The 14,534-nt window shown below is 30.5% G+C and overlaps 1 protein-coding gene across 2 annotated transcripts in view; it reads left to right on the top strand.

The window, feature by feature from the left end:
* The window catches only part of Cap-D3 (Chromosome associated protein D3), an 86,891-nt gene extending 74,175 nt beyond the window's left edge, over positions 1–12,716 (top strand). For both annotated transcript variants that reach the window (XM_075382168.1, XM_075382167.1), the window contains exon 13: positions 12,478–12,716. The gene's annotated coding sequence lies outside the window, so the exon portion shown is untranslated. The remainder of the gene's footprint in view (positions 1–12,477) is intronic.
* The last annotated feature ends 1,818 nt before the right edge of the window (positions 12,717–14,534 follow it).

The raw sequence follows: 14,534 nt of genomic DNA, 5'->3' as shown, positions 1-14,534 counted from the left end.
TTTTGTACTTCATAAATTAAACCCTCCTTTTTATATTGATAGCCCAATAACTTCATTTTTTTACACTTCCAATAATCTGAGGGCCTGCAGTTAACATTAACTGAAGTTAATGATATTCAACCATAGTTAATAATTGATGCCAACAGAGGGAAGAGAGTGCATACCTTGTGCTATGTAACATTGGTAATCTATGGAGATTAGTTTATTAAATGTGGCTTTAGCAGCTGACGCTCTTCCTTATTTCACACCCTTTAATTTCTGGATCACTACTCACAGAGGTAACAAGTGTTGAGGAACCAACACATTATAAGACAGTCAGTTTATCTCAATCTTACTCAGAATCCAATAACTGAATCTACTATTTATTTTATCTAGAAATCTATACTCTGTACTATGTTAGATATGTTTGTGGTAAAGGATCACTTCCATTAGAAACTGAACTGACAATTAAAGTGAATCTAAAGGTTAGGATTTATTGTGTTTAAAAAGAGATATGATATACATGTTATTCAGTATTTTCAGTTGCAGTATATTTGATGTTTTATCATTTGAAAGTCTAATGATGTGTGAAAAATTGACTTTCTTAAATTGATTGTTGTTTAAACCGTTATTAGTGCAGCTAATAAAGGCGATAAATGATACTACATTTTATATTAGTGGAGCTAATAAATGATACTATAATTTTAGATGTTTATTCTGAACTTCATTCAAATATACAAAGAACAGTATTAACTGTATATGCTGGAGTATTGAAAAAGGATATTGTCATTAATTTGCACTAATTACAATCATTTAAAATACTTAGAACCATTATGAAAAACTATGAATGCCTTCTTTATATCTCAACAAACTAAAAAAAAAGGGCCAGTAATCTTTTAATAAAAAGATGCCCTTCATGGATCGTGCTAAATTAAAATGTAAGAAGTTGATTAAAATGAAAAAAAGTTTGTAGAAATTAAAAACTAGATATTATTTTATGTATGTTTTGAATATCATATTTATTGTAAATATTAGGTCATATTCATATTAGGTCATATTTCCAAACACATATAACATATGTTAAGATAATTAATGAAAGGTGTAACAGGGGTAAGAAAAAAGGAAAATAAATTGAAAAACACAAGACTAGAACAAATCTAGACTTTTGCAGCAGATTTGTTTTTAGTTGTGTATGGAAGAGTAAATTACACAAAGAATTTAAAAAATATTCTCAATTAGAATAGTCTAGAAATTACATTGATATACGAGGGTGGAGTGAAAAGTTCCAGGTCTCACATACAGATGGCGTTTTACCTTTAATTTCTTCACAGCATTGCATGATTCCACTCTTCATTAGTTTACTATAAGGTTTTCAAGCCACTGCATCATTTAGTATAGTATTTACAGTCTGTTAAAGTGGAGAAAAGGTGTGTTTTTGAAAATAAAAATATTGGAAATTTGTTTAGTGATTAAATACTTTTTTCTGAAAGGCTCAAGTGCAAAGGAAATTAAGGAAGAGCTTGATATGACATTGGGAGACTCTTCTCCATCAAATACAGAAGTTAAATGCTGGTTCGCAGTTTAAAATGGGTTAAACACTCATTAGCGATAAACCACACAGTGGATGCCCTTCTGAAGTGACTATGCCAGAGCGTAGACACTTCAGAAGCATTCCATTGTGCTATCGCCTCTGGGTGATAGCAAAAGTGCGTAAAATTGTTTTGGCAGATTGATGAATAACAGTAAATGAGTTAGCAGAGTCTGTAGGCATGTCAACAGAACACATGCTCAATATTTTGCACAAACATTTGGGCATGAACAATGTGTGTGCTAGATGGGTGCCATGTTTGCTCACTCCTGACCAGAAACAGTGCCGAAGAAACATTTCAAGTAATTGTGTTGAGCTCTTTTGGCGCAATTCAGAGGAATTTTTACATGAATTTGTGACAATTGATGATACTGATCTAGCTCCCAGTGACTGACCTTATAAAATGGCTTGGAGGGGAAAAGAAATTTTCAACCAAAATGAAGTTATTGCCTCCATAGATTGTTATTTTGAAGAGTTGAAAAAATTGACATACAAACTGACAGTACTCTTGTGGAAAGTTGGGTTAAATGTTAAGACCTTAATGGTGACTGTGTTGAAAAATAAATCAAAATGTACCAAGTAAATTGTTTTCTTATCCAGCCCCAGACCTTTTCACCCCACCCTTGTATTAGTGAAGTATGAAGTGTAAAGAGGTAACTATTTTAAATAACAGATTATACATACAGTGATGTTACTGTCAGTTTTTAATATGTTCAGAGTGATTCACAGAAAATGTAATGAACTTTAGGGACTTTTACTGGTGAAAATAAAGAAGAAGGTTCATATAAACATATATTTGAAACACTTCATTAGCAAGTGTCAGCTGACAAAAGATTTTGTCCTGATTTCTCCGCCTTTGGTATAATTAAGCCAGACTGTAATTCTTGGGGTCCAAAGTAAGGAATAAATCTAGTGGTTTTGTATGAAAAAGAAATAGGTCCCAGAACTGTATTTTTAGTAGTTTTCGAGAAATCTGAGATAAAATAAAATATTGGGCTGAAAAACACTATTTTATGTTTGGCTTAAAATAATTTTGTTAAATGGGTAATGAAACAAGTAAAAGTTTTAAACAAAACTTGAAGAGAATTTAATTCTGAGGAAAATGTCCACAGAAACTAAATTTCTTTAGTTTCAATTTTGTTTTTTAATTAAAAAAAAAAAAGAAAACATTTCAGAATTCACATGGCACTGTTAAAGTTGGATACCAACACAAGTTCCAACGAAGAAACTGTTATGTGATATGATATTGTAGACAACAAAATATTGGGACCATTTATTTTCAATGAAAATGTTTTAGGTGCTTTATACTTATACATTTTGCAAAATAATTTGCTAGATCTATTGAAAAATGTTCCTCTGATAATAAGACGGCAGACGATTTTCCAGCACAATGAAGTAACTTTACACTTTTCTGTAACAGTTAGACAACACTTAAATGCGACTTTTTTAATGAAGTGGCTTTGACATAGTGACCTTCAAGGTTGCCTGACTTAACACTTCTGGACTACTATGTGTGGGGTAACTTGAAATCATTAATATACAAACAAAAGTGTAATGCAAGTGAAAATTTAGTTATTAGAATTCTCTCAGTGCTATACAACTAAAACAAACAAATCTGTTGAAATATGCAAAGCCATTCAAAACTTTGTTCATTGGAGAATGCTGTATCCACTATGGTGAATAACATTTTCAGCAGTTTACGTAATTGTGTTTATATTTGTTATTTTTCTAAATACTGCATGTTCACGGTTTGACAAGGATATTTATCTCTTGTAAAAGTTTCTTACAACTACAATTTATTACCTTAAAGAGATATAAATAAAATAAATTATAAAAATAATAATAATGACAATACATATACTTGTATTTTTTTTTTAGCTTCAGTCATTTGACTGGTTTGATGCAGCTCTCCAAGATTCCCTATCTAGTGCTAGTAGTTTCATTTAAGTATACCGTCTACATCCTACATCCCTAACAATTTGTTTTACATATTCCAAACGTGGCCTGCTTACACAATTTTTCCCTTCTACCTGTCCTTCCAATATTAAAGCGACTATTCCAGGATGCCTTAGTATGTGGCCTATAAGTCTGTCTCTTCTTTTAACTATATTTTTCCAAATGCTTCTTTCTTCATCTATTTGCCGCAATACCTCTTCATTTGTCACTTTATCCACCCATCTGATTTTTAACATTCTCCTATAGCACCACATTTCAAAAGCTTCTAATCTTTTCTTCTCAGATACTTCGATTGTCCAAGTTTCACTTCCATATAAAGCGACACTCCAAACATACACTTTCAAAAATCTTTTCCTGACATTTAAATTAATTTTTGATGTAAACAAATTATATTTCTTACTGAAGGCTCGTTTCGCTTGTGCTATTCAGCATTTTATATCGCTCCTGCTTCGTCCATCTTTAGTAATTCTACTTCCCAAATAACAAAATTCTTCTACCTCCATAATCTTTTCTCCTCCTATTTTCACATTCAGTGGTCCATCTTTGTTATTTCTACTAAATTTCATTACTTTTGTTTTGTTCTTGTTTATTTTCAAGCGATAGTTCTTGCGTAGGACTTCATCTATGCCGTTCATTGTTTCTTCTAAATCCTTTTTACTCTCGGCTAGAATTACTATATCATCAGCAAATCGTAGCATCTTTATCTTTTCACCTTGTACTGTTACTCCGAATCTAAATTGTTCTTTAACATCATTAACTGCTAGTTCCATGTAAAGATTAAAAAGTAACGTAGATAGGGAACATCCTTGTCGGACTCCCTTTCTTATTACGGCTTCTTTCTTATGTTCTTCAATTGTTACTGTTGCTGTTTGGTTCCTGTACATGTTAGCAATTGTTCTTCTATCTCTGTATTTGAACCCTAATTTTTTTAAAATGCTGAACATTTTATTCCAGTCTACGTTATCGAATGCCTTTTCTAGGTCTATAAACGCCAAGTATGTTGGTTTGTTTTTCTTTAATCTTCCTTCTACTATTAATCTGAGGCCTAAAATTACTTCCTTTCCCCTATACTTTTCCTGAAACCAAATTGGTCTTCTCCTAACACTTCCTCCACTCTCCTCTCAATTCTTCTGTATAGAATTCTAGTTAAGATTTTTGATGCATGACTAGTTAAACTAATTGTTCTGTATTCTTCACATTTATCTGCCCCTGCTTTCTTTGGTATCATTACTATAACACTTTTTTTGAAGTCTGATGGCAATTCCCCTTTTTCATAAATATTACACACCAGTTTGTATAATCTATCAATCGCTTCCTCACCTGCACTGTGCACTAATTCTACAGGTATTCCGTCTATTCCAGGAGCCTTTCTGCCATTTAAATCTTTTAATGCTCTCTTAAATTCAGATCTCAATATTGTTTCTCCCATTTCATCCTCCTCAACTTCCTCTTCTTCCTCTATAACACCATTTTCTAATTCATTTCCTCCTTATAACTCTTCAATATATTCCACCCATCTATCGACTTTACCTTTCGTATTATATATTGGTGTACCATCTTTGTTTAACACATTATTAGATTTTAATTTATGTACCCCAAAATTTTCATTAACTTTCCTGTATGCTCCGTCTATTTTACCAATGTTCATTTCTCTTTCCACTTCTGAACACTTTTCTTTAATCTACTCTTCTTTCGCCAGTTTGCACTTCCTGTTTATAGCATTTCTTAATTGCCGATAGTTCCTTTTACTTTCTTCATCACTATCATTCTTATATTTTCTACGTTCATCCATCAGCTGCAATATATCGTCTGAAACCGAAGGTTTTCTACCAGTTCTCTTTATTCCGCCTAAGTTTGCTTCTGCTGATTTAAGAATTTCCTTTTTAACATTCTCCCATTCTTCTTCTACATTTTCTACCTCATCTTTTTTACTCAGACCTCTTGCGATGTCCTCCTCAAAAATCTTCTTTACCTCCTCTTCCTGAAGCTTCTCTAAATTCCACCGATTCATCTGACACCTTTTCTTCAGGTTTTTAAACCCCAATCTACATTTCATTATCACCAAATTATGGTCGCTATCAATGTCTGCTCCAGGGTAAGTTTTGCAGTCAACGAGTTGATTTCTAAATCTTTGCTTAACCATGATATAATCTATCTGATACCTTCCAGTATCGCCTGGCTTTTTCCAAGTGTATATTCTTCTATTATGATTTTTAAATTGGGTGTTGGCAATTACTAAATTATACTTCGTGCAAAACTCTATAAGTCGGTCCCCTCTTTCATTCCTTTTGCCCAGCCCGTATTCACCTACTATATTTCCTTCCTTGCCTTTTCCAATGCTTGCATTCCAATCTCCAACTATTATTAAATTTTCATCTCCTCTTACGTGTTTAATTGCTTCATCAATCTCTTCGTATACACACTCTACCTCATCATCATCATGGGCGCTTGTAGGCATATAGACGTTAACAATCGTTGTCGGTTTAGGTTTTGATTTTATCCTTATTACAATGATTCTATCGCTATGCGTTTTGAAATACTCTACTCTCTTCCCTATCTTCTTGTTCATTATGAAACCTACTCCTGCCTGCCCATTATTTGAAGCCGAGTTAATTACTCTAAAATCACCTGAACAAAAGTCGCCTTCCTCTTCCCACCGATCCTCACTAATTCCTACTATATCCACATTCATCCTATCCATTTCCCTTTTTAAATTTTCTAGCCTACCAATCTTTTTTAAGCTTCTAACATTCCACGCTCCGACTCGTAGAATGTTATTTTTTAGTTTTCTGGTGACCCCTTCCTTAGTAGTCCCCACCCAGAGATCCGAACGGGGGACTATTTTACCAAGGAAGGCGTTATACAATACTTGTATAACTTAGAAAATAGTAATTCAAATAAAAAGGACAAGATTTGTTTAATGAGAGTTAAATTATAAAATCCAGAATACAGTCCAATTTACTAAATTTATTATTTTTATAATGACCATTAGAACATATTCATTAACAAGATACCACTAGAAAAGTCCAAAGTTCATACAATTCAGTTTTCTGCAAATATTACTTTTACCGTTTATAAAAGAACTACCCTACACTGTATGAATGAATATAATACTGTTACTTTCACTATTTTTTACCAATTACTCGCCAAACAACTTCTTGTATTCACCCACTGTCCACAAAGAAATGCTTGTGATGTACTCTTCACTCGTTTACAAAGCGCTTACTGTTATTGCTGTCACTGCAACTGTGTTGAACATTGGCTCACAAAACTACTGTTATCTATCGCTTGTTAATCACAACTGTGCCAAACACAGCCTTGCTGAACTACTCACTGTGTTCCACTGACCCCCTCAGTATTTATATCCCTTGATCTGGAGAACCAGTACCCAACTCATCCCTTTAATTTTTCAAGCGTAATAATTTTTATCACCCATGCCCTTACATTTTTCTATAAATTCTTATTCTGGTCAGACAACTTTTGGTGGTGCAATTGTCTATATTACAGATCGTTAAACGAACCCATTACTCTTAAGAAAAGAATCTCTTTTAGTTCCTAAATTCTTCTTTTCATTATTATTCTCTCTTTCATTCTTAATTGAAAGAAATCCGTTGACCTGGTCCATCTCCTGTTACAGTATTTCATCCTTTTGTTTAGTAATACTGAACAATTTTTTTTTCTTTTAATACCTAGTTAAAATAAAATCTGTCAAATATGATATATTTTGTTTTTATTAAACTTCAAAATTCGTTTGCCTGTATTTTATTTTCTATGGACTTTATTCAAACCACTTTTCTCAGAATCAAGATTTGTTAAAAAGTTTTATGTGTTTATTACCCATTTAACAAAACTATTTTACACCAAACATAAAATAGTGTTTTTCAACCCCAATCTTTTGTCTTTTACCTCAGGTTTCTCAAAAATTACAAAAATAATTGTTCTTGGACTGATTTTTTTCAATTTTTCTGGTCAGATTTCATATAAAACTAAAAAAAATATACCTCTTAATTTTGATCCCAAGAATTACAGAGAAATCACAGTGAAATTTTCACCAGTAATGTCCCAATAATTTGTAACAATTTTTGAATCACTGCATATATAAAGTCAATTAGACTTCTCAAAAATGTTAATCATTTTTTCTTATAGTTATCTGTAAATTGAATTAACAATAACTGCAAACAAAAATTCGTAGACTTTTTCAGTGTATAACAAAAACCTCTTATTGAAGTTTTAGAAATTTCCTCAATGATTTATCTGATTTTGGTAAAAGTTTTCTTTGAATATGTTTATTAGTCAGTATATAACTTTTTTTTTTAATTTTTAGCACCTTCAATTAGCCTTTTAAAAATATATTGAAAAATAAGTTTTTGTAATTATATTAAAAATTCTAAATTTAAATAACTGACTAGTATTCAATCAGGAGTTTAGTTTTATTTTCCCAAACTCATTAACTTATTTTATGACTTGTTTTGTTTTTATTTTTTTTTACACATGCAAACAGTTCTAGAGAGGAATTTAAAGACTCACTTTTTACATTTAAAATTTTTCTTGATCATTTTAATTTGATGATTTGCTAAAATTATACATATAAGTTGTTTTAATTTATGATTAATGATAATAAAAATCAAACAAGCTTTTTTCTTTTCTGATAATTCAGATTTTATTACTGTCAATTTTGATACTTTACGCTTTAGATAATCCTTAAAAAATCAGTTGAATATAAGTTTTGATGGTTGCACTGCAAAGAACAGTATTCTGTCAGTGAAATTGTAAAATAACAAATGCATAATTCATATCCATTCAATTTGTTAGAAAAATAACATCCTAAATCTGGAAAAGTAAACATTAATTCTAGAAATTTTAAGTACATTAGTTGGGAAAAAATTCCAGAATGTTTAAATTGGAGTTAAAATAGTATAAAGTTATGTTAAGAATTAAAACCAACTTAGATTTAATACATTAAATATACTGTATGCATAATGGTTTCTTAACATTTTTAAGATGAGTGCCAACAAAATTTTCTTAAGCTTGCTTAAAAATACAAAATTTCAAAATTGAATTTATAAAAATGTATTTATTCAAGATTGATAAAATTTTATTATTTTATTGTTAATAGGTATAGTCAACTTTTTATATCTGCAGCCATTATGGAACATCATTGTGAAAGAACAATTTTTTATTGTGTTTCACATTGTCAACTAATACTTTAAATACACTAATAGCCGTCTACTGATATTTTTTTAAAATATAAAATAAAGTAGAACTTGATATTGATACTATATCACTACCTCAGGGAAATTTAGGACCACCAGAACATACTATATATATTTTAAAATGATCTGTCTCAAAAACAGATGTAATTTTTAGTTAAAAGAAAATTATAAGGTACATCCTTCTTACTTACAGGAAATGCTTATCGTAAATTTAAATGAAGTATGTAACCATAGAAATCAATTATAACTAATGTGATAAAAAAAAATTATTCTTAAAAGTGTAATATTCTATCTCACTGGATAAATAGTAACTAAATTTTCAATATAGTTAGTAACTAACTTAATGGCTAAAATAAATTTAGATAAAATCATTGAGGTTATAAATGATTTAAATAACAAAAAAGGAGTAACTTTAAGACAGATAGTTTGTTATTTGAGAAAATTTTTACATGCTCCTGAACAACAAAAGCGGGACCTAGTATGTTCAGTTCGTCGAATATTAAATCAAGGTCTGGTTGATGGTGTGTTAAGACATCGTGCTGGTTATTATAAACTGAGTCATAATTTAAAAAATAGCTGCTCTCATACATCTGGTTATACAGTGAACAAAGAAAATGATTTCACTAGTTGTCATGATCAGTCACCAATATCATCGGGTTCAGATAATAAAATAAGTAATTATATCAAGGAAGAACAACTAACAACAAATAATCATCAACAACATTACAAAACACGTTACCATACCTTTCTTTTACAAAATCGTCTTAAAAAATCACAACTGGAATATGATTTAGCACAATTAAGGGACTATCAGCAATCTCATTTTGATTTAATTAAAAACTTAAGAGAGGTAAGAAAAAGACAAGCACATATGAATGAGTCTGGGAAAGATAAAAGCAGAAAAGGAAGTATGTCAAAACAAATCAAGAACATTCAGTCCATGAAAAGAAAAAACAATGCTAGGAGAAAGGGAGGAAAAAAGAAAGATAAAAAATGTGAAAATAAAAAGAGGCGATGCTGCGTTCGCCTAAAACGATGTTCAGTTTGTGGCAGGTATATACGACAAACTGAGATAAAAGAAAGTAAAGGACCCCAAACATCAAAGAATACACATCCTGACGATAGAAAAATTACAGACAGCACCTTTAAACAAATGAAAGTAAGAAAAAGAAATAGTATGAAGAACCACAGAACCAACATTCATAGATCTCATTCAAATGAGCATATGAAGCAGTTTTCAATTGAAGATGAACAGCTAAATGTAGATTGCACGGAAACAAAAAAAGATAAGGTTGACAGTGAAAACAGAACACCACCACCACCACACTTAAATCCAGATGCCCATCCAGGATCAAATGATATTGAACGTAGGATATCTGAACACAGCAATCCATCACAGCCTCCATTAAAATCTGATGATGAAGATAACAATAACAATAGTTATAAATAATTAAAATTACCAAAAGTAAGTAGTATTAATTCATTTTATTAACTGAATATAATTTTGCTATAACAGCATTTTGTTAGTACTGTAACAGATTAAACGTAGCTTACATGAAGGTCAGGATTCCAACAAAAAAATTCTTATACATATAAATTTTATGTCATAGTATGTTTCATATGGCAATGACACATTCGCAGGTGCAGAGTGCTTTATATCAAAGTACCAATGTTTGATCATTTTAGTTATGCTACTTGACAGACACCAAATGTAACAGTTGGTTTTTTTTTCAGTTAATTATTGTTCTAGACATATTTGGCAGTTATTTAGTCTTGGGCAAATGTATGTACCAGTTAAAAGAAAAATAAAACTTTCTAGTCAGAGCCACAGATGGGAGAGGTGTGTCTGTAATCTAACTGTTAAAAAGAACTTTATTTTGTTTAAAAATTTTCATCATTTGATGGTTTCTCAAAAATTGATCACAATCATAGAATATGGAGATAATTTAAAATGATTGTGTGCTCGTAATTTTCTGATTAGCGTTTATGGTTTTATTAATTCCCTTTAGTATTTTAAGAGCAACTCTCATTTTTTGTTGTGGAGAAATAGACAACTGCATGAAAATAATGCCAAAAGGAGCAAAGTACTTTGCTCCTTTTGGACTTTACAACCTCTACAGCAGCAATAAAGCCCCTACAAACATTGAAAGGTGAGACCAATGGAGCTGCAATGAAGTTAAGATAATTCTAGCAAGCCAGTAGGAGATTAGTAAGGTTCTTTAAAAATAAACAAATCTAGGAAAGGACAGTACTACCAGCAATAAAGATATAACTGAAGAAAATAAACAGGAAACATTTTTTGGTGGAAAGGAAATGATTAATGTTGAGTCTAGCGAAGAGAAAAAAGGGGAAAGGATATAATTTATGGTAGAGAAGGGATTCAGTGAGGAAGAACATGCAATAATAATAAATGGTGAGAGTGAAAGTAACAGACAAATGAAGACTTGGAAATTTGGTAAGACGATGCAGAATTAAAAGTAACTTGATAATAAAGCGTTTTCAGACACATTTGTATGAACTATTTTTCCTATTTCAAGCTCTAGAATCAGTTCCAAAATTATTTCACATTCCTTCTGAATCACATTGCATATCTAAATAAAATTGTAAAAATTCTTCAGTTTAATTGTTGAAAGCTTTAAAATACCTCTTTGCGTGCTTTTCATAAAATGAAGTGGAATTGCATTTAATTATGGAATCAAAAATACTTGATAACGATATCCTAGAAGTGTATTTCAAGTAGATTTTCCTTTTCCTAACTGATAAACAACTATGGCTAAGTAGAGATTTTAAAATCATTTACCATGATTTTATTCAATGTCTGATGAAGTAAAGTAGATGTGTGTGAATGTAGAGGAAAACCGTTTTTTAGTTAATTCTGTAGGATTTATGTGTTAATTAAGCAAAAATCTACTTATTTTACTTTTTAAAAAAAAGTAAGGATTAAGTTAGTGTTATTTACAGGTATGGGGGTCCAAATTCTGGAATTGATTTCATCTGCAACAAAGTAAGATTCTATTTTCCAAAATACTGGATTATACTATTAAATTGTCTAGTAATGAGAAATTTCTGTTGATTGATATTTAAACAGAAAATGTTTTGAAGTAAACATTTATGTGTACTGATGAGTTATGAATCTAAGTCGTAAACATTTTACATATTGGTGTTGCCACTGGAATATATTTTGTTGAAGGAAAACATATTTGGCAGTGGTTTTTTTGAAATTTATTACTCATTTTGTAGTGAGAGGTATACTCTTTAAAATGATGTATTCAACGAGTGATAGTCTAAGAATAGTAACAAATATAGTTCTTGACTTGAAATCAATGAAGGCTGTTTTACTGTTCTTTGGTTTTAATGTTTAGTTATTGAATTTGTATAATTTCTATAAGTTTAGCTGATTTAAACTAAAATTTTTATAAAAAAAAAATCTGTCTACATTCTGAGGAAACATAATGTTGCCTTTCAATTATGCTAATATGAACAGTTTGTTTGCAAATCATTGAATGTATATTTTATACATTGTTAATGTTGTTTCATGACATGATGTGAAATGCTTATCCATTTGATTAAAATGTTTATATCCAAGAATTCTTTAGTTTAATATGTTTATAAACTGGAGCAGACCACACACACATTTCTGTGAATATTTTGCATATACGTGTTTTATTATTTAGTGTTTTTAATTATTCTGTATTTAATGCAAAACTTAATAGATATTTAATTCTATTTTCAATTTTTCAGATTTAATGGATGAAATTCTGGTATTTTAAAGTCTCTTATCAATACTGGCATGTTCGGTAAAAGTGCTCCAGCAGCAGCAAGAAGACTTTTTCCATTTACTTTTCATCCAACAGATTCATTTGCTATAAGTGTACAAAGAACTAGTGCTGGATATGTGATTAATTTTCATGTTAGGCGTAGTCAACAGATTTTCCATAACCTGTATTTTTCCCATTGTAAATAAAAGGATTAAAATTATTTGTATGTTAATTTCTCATGCTTTGTATTTCATCCCCTTCATTACTTATTGCCAGAATCTTTCAATATTTTTGATGGCAAGTATGAAAGAATTAAGCAGTTTCTGAGAAAGGAAGACCAGGTTACCGGACAGGACATGTTTATCTAGTTGTTTAGGAAATCTTTGTAGTTTGTTTGGTTTTTGTGTATGCTTTTTGTACATTATTTTGGTACCTCTAGTTACTTAAAGGATATTCTCATCTTTTTATCAATAGAGTTTCACAGACAGACACAATGCTATCATTTTAATTGTTGAAGATGATAATCCTTTATTAGAAGAAAACATTATAATTGATTAAATTTTCAGATTGTTTTGGTTCTATTTCATTTAAATTAAATGAGCAATGTTTTTTTTTGTGTTAAGGACATGAATAAATTTTTTATGTGTATCCCAAAGCAGCCTTTGAGACTACTGCTCATTTTTAGGTATTGAAATTGATTTTAAATCAGTTATATTTGTAATACTTACAAATTACAATTTAGTCCTTTGTGCTTATTGAAGTAAATTGTTTACTTGAAGATGTGAGTGTATTATGCATGGGTACGTAAGATCATTAGTTGCATTGATTTTTGTTTACTGCTTAGAGTGAAGATCGTTAAAATAATAAAACAATAGAACATTTTGTTTTATTAATCAAAGTATTAACAGAAAAATTATTGTTCTATTTGGCATAGCCCATATAGATTGGCCTATGTCATATACTATAGTTTATATGATGTAGGTATCTAAGATATCTGTGCAGGGTTTCCAGTGGGGGGAGTCTATAATCTGTATCTGTATTATAATATACATCATATAGTATAGTAATGCTGTACGTTAAAATAAACCATCTTGTTTCACAGGCAGTCTGTTTTGATGTCAAATCGGTCACAAAATTATAATCTGTTATTGTTATTTCCTGTTTATTTTGTTCTCATGTGAGAAACTACATATTGTTTACCAATGATTCATCCTTTGTTTCCTGTATTAATAGTCTCAGCAAAACATAGCATTAATTTTCTTTTAATTAAGTCAAGATTGAATACGTATGAATACATATTGAATAGTTTATATCCTTAACTAATTAGTAAAAATGAGTTTTGTAAAAAAAGTTTTTGCTGGCAAAAAATTAAAAATTATACATGAAACTGAGGAAATTGGTAATGTAGTGAGTGGGCAGTAAATGTGACATTCTGGAATTATGTATGTAAGATTGGAGAAAGGAAAAAGAATAGTAATAAAAATATATAACCATTTTGAGGTTAAATGAGAAATTTGCACAAGCAGAAGAGTACTGCCCTCTTACATTCAAGACATGGCTTTGCTAAAACTATAGGTAAGACACAATTAAAGGCTGCACAAATAGCAAAGGAACATCAAATAATGAATGAAGATTTTAAAGCAAGTTGATTGGCTTCCCTGTTTTTGAATAAGCTTCGTCCATGCCTTTGATTTACAAAGAAATTTATATCTGTTTACCTGAGAAAAAGTTATTGGCCTTTTGGAGACATGTATTATAAATACAAGAAGAAAATAATTTTTTAATAGGGTAAGTAGGAAATGACAACCCCGGTTTACCTAAACATGCCAGCATATTCAACAATTAATATAGTTGGGGATAAGACATTCATTTAGGCATTTGTAGTTATGAAAAAATGTTATATACTGCTATGCACATCAAGTACTTGCAAAAGTTGTTTAACATTTATTACGTTTAAAAGAAATACCTTTCCAAAGGGTGAGAAATTACCAGTTAAGTGTTAGATGCCAAGAAAAAGGATGGCCAGACAACATACTAGCA

This window comes from Lycorma delicatula, chromosome 1 (genome assembly GCF_047948215.1).
Source record: "Lycorma delicatula isolate Av1 chromosome 1, ASM4794821v1, whole genome shotgun sequence".
NCBI classification, from domain to species: Eukaryota; Metazoa; Arthropoda; class Insecta; order Hemiptera; family Fulgoridae; genus Lycorma; species Lycorma delicatula.
The sequence above is the reverse complement of the archived record's forward strand: the minus strand, read 5'-3'. Positions and strand labels throughout refer to the sequence as shown.